Below are 8,539 nucleotides of genomic sequence, written 5' to 3' on the forward strand. Positions count from 1 at the left end.
ATCATTTTGTGATGACGTGGATCCCTTCATGAGTGGGCGTAACATTTTCTGTAACTTCATTGCTTGTCAAGGAATAAAACCAAGCTTGTTACTCAGTGAATTAGCATGCACGGCGCATGCTGAGAGGAAATGGGTTAAGGAATCAAAAACTTTCAGTTTCTATCTAATTGAATGACTCAAGTAACATCAGCCAGCATGTCTGTATGCTTTGCTATAAATAACAAAGCAAATCAACAAACAAATCAAATATCATGCAGGTGTGGTAACAAGTCATGCATTCATCTGAAGTGAGAAGATTATACAAAGCAATAGAAGAAGGAAGCTGTGTCAATCAAAGCATCAAGATTTTACCTCAAACATTTTCAAAACTAAACTGAAGAAGAATCTGTTATTGGATTAAGTTTAGCAGATCTACTATGCATCCATGCAAGTGGACATCGTCTGCTAAAAAGCAATAGTTAACTAATTACAACACAAGGTAGATAGTTTTTGATTGATTTGGTGTCACTGATGATTGGTTTTCAGTATGGCCGTTTGCATACATTGTTCAAAGCCCAACTTTGTTTTCCCATGACAGGTAAATCCAACTGAAACTACTTTTTTGTCCTTTTTCTTCAGTAGCATCCTCATCATCATCGTTTACTTCGAGGAGTCTCCTAGCTGAATTGTGTCCATAGGGTTAAATAGTTTTGTGTTTTAGTGCTTCTTCTTTGGCAATCTTTTCTAAGATTCACAGTGATCCCTAATGACGTTCTTTTAAAAAAAGACCAACTTCCTTTTATATTAAGTCGTTCATCATTTAAACCAATTTCTGTTCAATACAAAAGAAGAATTTCTGACTTGGGCACCTTAACAATCCTAAGAAAACCTCTTCATTCTTTACTGTAGGGACAATTTATAGAGTGCAAACCCTTTTTCAAGAGACACAATATTGAAACTACGGTAACACTTTTAAATACTCATACCTGAGACCTGCCTCGACAAGCACACTTAGACCCTGGAGCAATTTTGAATAATCGTGAAGCCAGCGGAAGAAATGGTTTGGGTCTTCTTAATTATATTTTTAGGCAGCTGCAGCGTCTTCAGATGACTGCTGGTCATGTTTTTCACAAAACATCCGTAGAATTTACCACAAAAGAAAAGAAGTGAAACATTTTTCTCGCCTTTGTTTTGACGATGTGTACCGATTCTTCTCCTGTAATTGTGTTTTCGAGTTGTTCACACTTTTCTGTCCTTCGTGGTGTTTTAACTAATCTGTCTTCTGCTTCAAAGCAGTCATATTTCAGTCTTTCTAAAGTTCTTTTCCAAATGAAGTAAAACAAGTAAAGTTATTTTTGGAATATTATCAGACCACATGAAAACAAAATCTAACGAAACAGGTTATATATAAGGGAACTTCTGTTTGTTTTCAAAGAACTCTAAATTAGATGTTGATAAACTCCAACTATGATTGTTTAAACAACTAATAAAACTCAAGATTGAAGAAATTATAATTACTAAAATATTGAAAGAATAAAAATGTTAAACAATAAAAGTTTAAACAGCAGAAGAAGACTTTTTTAAGACACAGTATAAAAAGTGAAATATCTATCTTGAAAAATGAAAAGAAAACAAACAAACAAAAACAAAACAACTACTTTTTGTAGTTCAAACACTTTAGTTTTTATTATCTATTATTGAATTCAAGTGTCATTTAATGCAGTGTTTTATTTATTCAGTTTGTCTAAAAGAAGTGCAGATCATTTTAAAGTGTTCATTTTTTCTAACCACTTTCTGTATTTACAGGTCGGAATCCTGGAACACATGTGGAGTCTTTTCAAGTTAAGTGGTTCCCTCTACTGGATACTTTATAACTGCATCCACAATGATCACTTTTGTAAATGTTTTATTATTTTACAATTGGACAGGTATGAGCAGAAATAATTTCACATTTTCTTGACTTAAATATTAAATGAGGTGTGGATTTTATCTATATTTTTTGGGAAAGTTACATAAAAACAATTGCTATTGTGCCACATTTCCATAGTTCTGGGTATTAATGAATATTTAGGACTTTTTAACTCTATATTTTAAAAAAAACTTTTGATATTGAATAGTTGGTCTTAAAATTACAAAAAAAGAATTTAAAAAATTGTCTTGTTGTTTTTGTTAGCAAAAAAAAAAAGACAACTTTAACAAGCTTAATTGAAATCACAAAAAAATAGTCTTTTTCCCATACACATTATTCCAGCACTTCCTTTTCAGTACAACTTCTAAATCTGAAAAACACAGTGCCATGTTCTTGTCAAATAACCTTTATTGAAAAAGAACAAAATACAAAACACAATATGACAAACCTGGCAGCTATACATTACCTGCGTACTTGAAGAACTCTTTTACAGAAAATAAATTCTAATAAAACTAAATTAAGAAAAAAAAAAGATAAGAAATATAACGATGGATAGAGTACATTAAAAATAAAAAAGTGTGTTTATTTTACTGGGGTGTGCAGGAATCTAACCCAGAGCTTTTCAGCCACGTGTTAACCTCCCAGGCGCTGTGCAGGCACCGGGAGTTGAACTCTCAGCTTCTTTACTGAGAAACAAGCGTTCCAGGCTATATAACATGTGAGGTCAACATGCTTTGAGAATTATTAAATCTACCTATAGGGTGTTTATTTTCAGGAACAAAAAGGGTAGGGGCTAAAATAAAATGAAATAAAATTAATTGAATTGAATCAAATTAAAGCAAGCTTGAACTCCATACAGTCCTAAAAAATATTTTTTATCACCACAAGGATTCTTTTGATTCCTTATTTTTTTCCTTTCAGCACTCTGTACCCATTTTTAGCACCAAGATAAGCGTTATATATAAACAAAATTGCTCAAGTTTAAGTTTTATTACCCATTTATTTCTCCTCATAGCTGTATCCAATCAGCTTTTGTTTCTCTTAAATCTTGTTAAAAGATTTCGGAATGTCAAAAATCCAAAAAAGTTTCCAATTTTTGTTTCCAGAGTGGCTATCAGTTGCTCAAACAACTATTTGAAAACTTTTAATACGAATTATTGGTTGCATAATTATGTGCCACGCACAGAACTGCAACTTCTTTTGTCTGCAGCTTCTGCTTCCAAAGTGCATGTTAAAAGTGCACCACAGCTTTCCACACATTTTAAACACAAAGACACAAGCTGAATTTTGCCTTGTGCTATATAATGCATTGCTTATGTTCAAACGTCGGTTGTGAATTTTTAAAGCAGTGGAAATTTCCCTACTTGGAGCTTTGCAGACAATTTTTTCTTCTTTTGGAGGATAATTGCTTTTTTATTGCCTTGGTTGTAACTGTTACCCTGGAAGTGTCTTAAAATTGTAACTAATGTAGATTAATAGAATTTTATTTGGTTGTGATCATTTTCAGAGCTTCAGCTGAAAGTTTTTGTCTCATTGGATCATTCGTCCAAACACAAACCAGCATTCAGGAAGTGTGCGGACAACCTGGATAAACAGGAGCACTGGCTCTGCTTCCAGCTATCCAGGTCACTTGATCTCCTGTCTTTCATCATATTCTTCTTCTGTTGTGCCTGTCTCAACTTGAACATCTTCATACTGTCCAGTGAGCTTTGAGGTTTTTTTATTCTTTAAACATTAGATTCACTTCTTTTAAAGCAAAAGCTTCCTCGTCCATCTCATTGCATCATCTTCAAAAGAAGACACTGAACAAGGTCACGCTAGAAGCTCATTCAAGTATGTAACCATCGCCGGGTCGGCTGCGTGATAGGGCTGATGGGTAACGAGAGGGTGATTCACAGGGCTTAGTGTGACAGAAGGGGTGCACACTAACATGCACCTTTCTGTTCCGATTCATGTGTTTTCCCATTTTTCTCTGAGGCTTAAACAAACTTTCCACATATGCTTCTACAGTCAATGTTTACTCCTAAAGGTTCATCAAAAGTGTGCATTTTGATACGATTGATTATGGAGGTTAACTTAGAATCACCCAAAAAAAATACACTTATGTAGTTTTGCTTTCTTTGAATGTTCTTACCCTGAAAGCATCACTTATTTCACTTACCGACTAGTGAATGTAACAAAAAAAGGAGTTAAAACAAGTAAATAGATCAGAATTTGCTCATTGGAATGATTAGATTGAAAGGCCTGATAAAGCTTCAAGAAATACTTAAACCACAGATAATAATAAAAAAAAGTGTAAAATAGAATAAATCGGTTATTCAGGCTTAAATAAAAGAAAAAAAATCAATGAACTGAAAGAGAAATGCCATTAAAAGTATGCTTTCATCTGTGTGTCAGCAGGATGTGAAAAAATACACACACAGGGCTGGATTCACAGCTGATTAAACACATTTCTGTTTGATTTGACTGGATCTACTTGGAAGTGTCAAATCAGAGTCCATCCACCGCACATTCACATCCACCCAAGGTTAAGCCATCAAGCGTGCAGTTGTGTTCCTAATGTGACAAATGTGTATGTGTGATGCCTGCACACTTTGTCACATTAATGTGTGCTTGTGCAAGTGGAAGTCCAGCCGTCTGTCTCCTTTCACTGCGAAGATGTGATGCTTTTAGCTTGCAGATTTGTTCTGTCTGTCTGTCTTAAGACTCCAGGACTCGGTGAAGCTTTTGCAGATGTGTGCTTTTTTTAAAGTGTAGATTCTCTCTTTATTTTCTAGGGCGGTTGAACTCTTTCTTTTTAAATGTATTACTTTTGCCATCAGGAAGAGGCAAAAAACCAGTATGACCAAATGCTGTGCAGATTTTCTTTACAGTTCAGGTTTTACAGATATTTACTTTTATTTTTACTTGATTTACTTATTATTATGAGTTATGCTATTCATATATTTTAATATATAATATATTTTTATATTTTAATCTGCATAGCATGAAAGTGCTGTTTTTTCTTCTTTCCAGTTGTTTTTTCTTCATTTAGTATCTGTACGTTTGTGAAGCTTTGGCTCTGCAAAAATTAAATAATATTTCAGGGATGATTAGAATTCTGATTTGAACAAAGGTGAGTTTTCACCTTTAGCTGGAGCAAAGCCAGGTGTGCATAACACACACCTGTTTTCAGCCTTCTATCTCGAGTCTGTTCCCAAAATATTTTACATTGACTTAGCCCTTTAAATTAGATTAAAAAAACATAAAGGAAAAATTAAATGTAAAACTTTTGTGGCTCTGTGATGGGTCCTCATACAAGCCTAACTGGAAACTACACATTTAAAAAAAAGTTAGATTCTGTTCACATATCCGAATGTGTCTTTAGGGGGCGCTCTCTATCCTCCTTTGACAGATTTGGCTTCAGAAGCTGTTGTCATGATTACTGTTTTTCTTTTTCTTTTTTTGTTTAAGGTGGATTTTGGGTTTACAACATTGTGTGTTTTTTTTTTTTTTTTTTTGATTTGTATATGTAACTGCCGGATACTTTAGAAAATGATTCCAAATTAAGCCAAAAATTATTCTGACCAAATAAACTGTATGGCTTGTCGTATATGTGAAAAATGTTCAAACTTAAAAGCTAATGCTAACAATTCAAATCATCTCCAAATATACAGTTAAAACTGTAACAAGTATTTCATAAGAAAAAAATATATACATCAATTACAGTAATTGTGGTAATTTATGTACAAATACAAATTTATTTACAAATTAGTATTTAGACTAGTTGATGTTTCACGTCATGAAATTTTCCCTTCAGGCAGATTTATAAGAGATGGAAGACCTCAGGGCAGATTTCCCGTGGCATATTTGTTTATGTATTTAATATTTTAAACAGCTGCAGTTGTAAATATAGTCTTCTTCAACCATAAATTTAAATATTTGTGATATCAATGATGCCTTGTTTTCTGGTAAGATTTAACAGGTCTTAATATTTAACCGATCAATTTCAGCAAAACTAAAATATTTTTCAGAAATTAAAACAAAACACTTAAAAAGTTTAATAGAATTTTGTAATTTCACAACTTTCTGTCTTTATAAACATTTTTTGGATTATTTGACAAACATTGACCGAATAAAAAAAAAATAAAAAAAAAGGAAAATCTGCATCTCTGTCAGTTAGACCATATTATCACTACTATTTTTTATTTTTAGTCAAAGAACTGATGTGGGCCTGAAGGGGGGCCTCTCAAACGTGCTCTGTGTGCTTTAAAAAAGGAAAAATTAAATAGAAAAATTGTGCATTTGCCTCTGTTAAAATGTTTTTTTACTACCTTATATAGCTTCCACAGGAATATTGAAACAGGGATGTGTCTCAAAACACAATATCCCATTCATATATGCTGTATATAAACCTTTCTCAAATTGAATATATGTGGCAGTTCATAAATATTTAATTTAATCCTAGACAAAAACTATGAAGGGACATTATTGTTCAACAGAACTTTATGTTTAATTGTGTCAACTCAAAGCATAAACTGGCATGTTGTTATTTTCTTTAGCTTTAAATTATATAACGTTAAAAAAAGACACAGGGACCCAGTTTCCTCTGAGGGATCATTAATTTTTTATGTAGTCTTGATTCATCTGCAAACAGAAAAAGATGGATGGGGATAAAAATACAATAAAAAAAGCTTTTTGGACTAGTTTTTATCAAACCAATGCCTAAAACTTGTAACGGATTTTACCGTTACGGATTTCTTCTTTTTTTTTTTTACTTTCCTGTCAAAAAGATCAGAGCTGAAGGACCCTTGTGTTGGACAAGTTTTATTGTTACAATAGGGGGTTATATACACACACGAGGTGTATATTTGCATAAACCCCTTCTGTATTTGAGGCCAAACTTTATATTAATTATGCTTGTATACATTTCTTGTTGGATTGCATGGAAAACATCTGATCCTTTGAACATTTGACCCTTGTCTGAAAAAGATAAGATCATTGAGTTTCTAAATGTATGCTTCATGAACTGATCTGCACTGGTGCATAAGCTTTATGCTGACACGTGTGTTGTCTGAAGAGGAGGAGGAGAAAGATGTTTGAGTCGTAGTTTGCTGCTGCTTCACGTCTCAGTCTGCTCCTTTCCAATATTTAGCAACATGAGGTGTGCTTGTGTGTGATTCATAAGCCCTGTCTAAGTGCATGTTTATGTGTGCTGTGATACGTCTGTCCAACTGTGTGGTTTTAAAACAATTTTAAGCTTTCTGCGTGTGTGTTGTGTGATAATAGTAATCCCCTTTTGTGTGCACTGGATATCTCCGAGTGTTTATTTACGCTATCTGTGTCTTGAGACAGTATGCGTTTGAGTGTTTGCTCGGCAGCAGCACCCGTCTTACATGCAAATTTTCCTCCGAGAAATCCCTGCTCTCATATTTAGCCTGTCTGTGCGCGGACATGTACAGTTTTTGCACATTGCATTCATGTCAGCGTGTTTGCAGTTGATAACCATATTCCTCGTCTTCCTCTGAAGTTAAACAGTTCAGACGCTGACACTAAAATCCCGATTTACCATGCTGAGAGAGAGCAACAAACACACATTCAATTGGAGTAATCAGATCATGAGGGAGAAGGAATGGGAGGGAAACAAGCAACACGTAAAGGTGCGATTGTAATCCTGCAAGAGCTCCTTGTCAGTCAGAATTTCAGGAAGAACAGATCAAAAGGATTTCCTAAAGAGTTTCCTGTTTTTCTGCGAGCAGGTAGTTATTTTTGATTGTCTGTCCACCTTTACAGAGGAGTCCTGAGGATCCTGCTGCGCAGGAAGAACAATCTGCCAAATCCTGCACTTTTGATATGAGTCTGTGAAGCTCAAAGCCATTGTTGTTAGACATTTGTGTTGGGTTCAAATGAATCAATTACAGGGAAGTTCTGCAACTCTGATGAACGAAAGCATAGAGAACTGAAAAAGTCCCAAAGCAAAGCTGTGAGTGTAACTTTGAACTGACGTGTGTGCTCCATTCTAACTATACGGAAAAGTGTCTAGGGTTATTCTGGTTGTAATATTTGTTACAATGATTTTTAAATGTTGGTGTTGGACAGGTTTTTTACCGGAAAATTTTGAGGTTATATAGGGTGAGCTTATGCTGGGGACTTTTATTTGTGAAAGTACAGCATTCACCACACTAAAATGTACTTTATAAAGAACAATTAAGTGGTCAGTAAATTGTTATTCTTAGATCATCTAGTATACGTTTAAGATCAGACATGGGATTTTGTGTCAAGGAAAACTGAAAGGTATAAGAATTTTGTTGAATGGTCCGTGACATGTAAATGTATTAGTATTGAAATGTGATTGCACAGCCACCTTAAGGGATGTCATGAAAATGGAACGTACTGTAAGTTACACATACTGATGACGTATGGAAAAATGCCTTTACACCACACTCCAATCGTCAGTTAGGTGTGTGCACTAACTCCTTAATGCTAAATATTTGGGGTGTGCAGGTGATATATTTGTGTCCAAAGGATACCTGATGGATGTCCACACAAACTACATTCAGATTGTCTAATTTCTTCCCTTCTAACAGTCAGAGGCTGCATGCATAGACCACACATTCATCATCTACACAGTACTGACGGGCCTAAGGTTCAGGGGGGTTGAAAAAGGAAATA

The sequence above is a fragment of the Oryzias latipes genome, chromosome 16 (genome assembly GCF_002234675.1).
Source record: "Oryzias latipes chromosome 16, ASM223467v1".
NCBI classification, from domain to species: Eukaryota; Metazoa; Chordata; class Actinopteri; order Beloniformes; family Adrianichthyidae; genus Oryzias; species Oryzias latipes.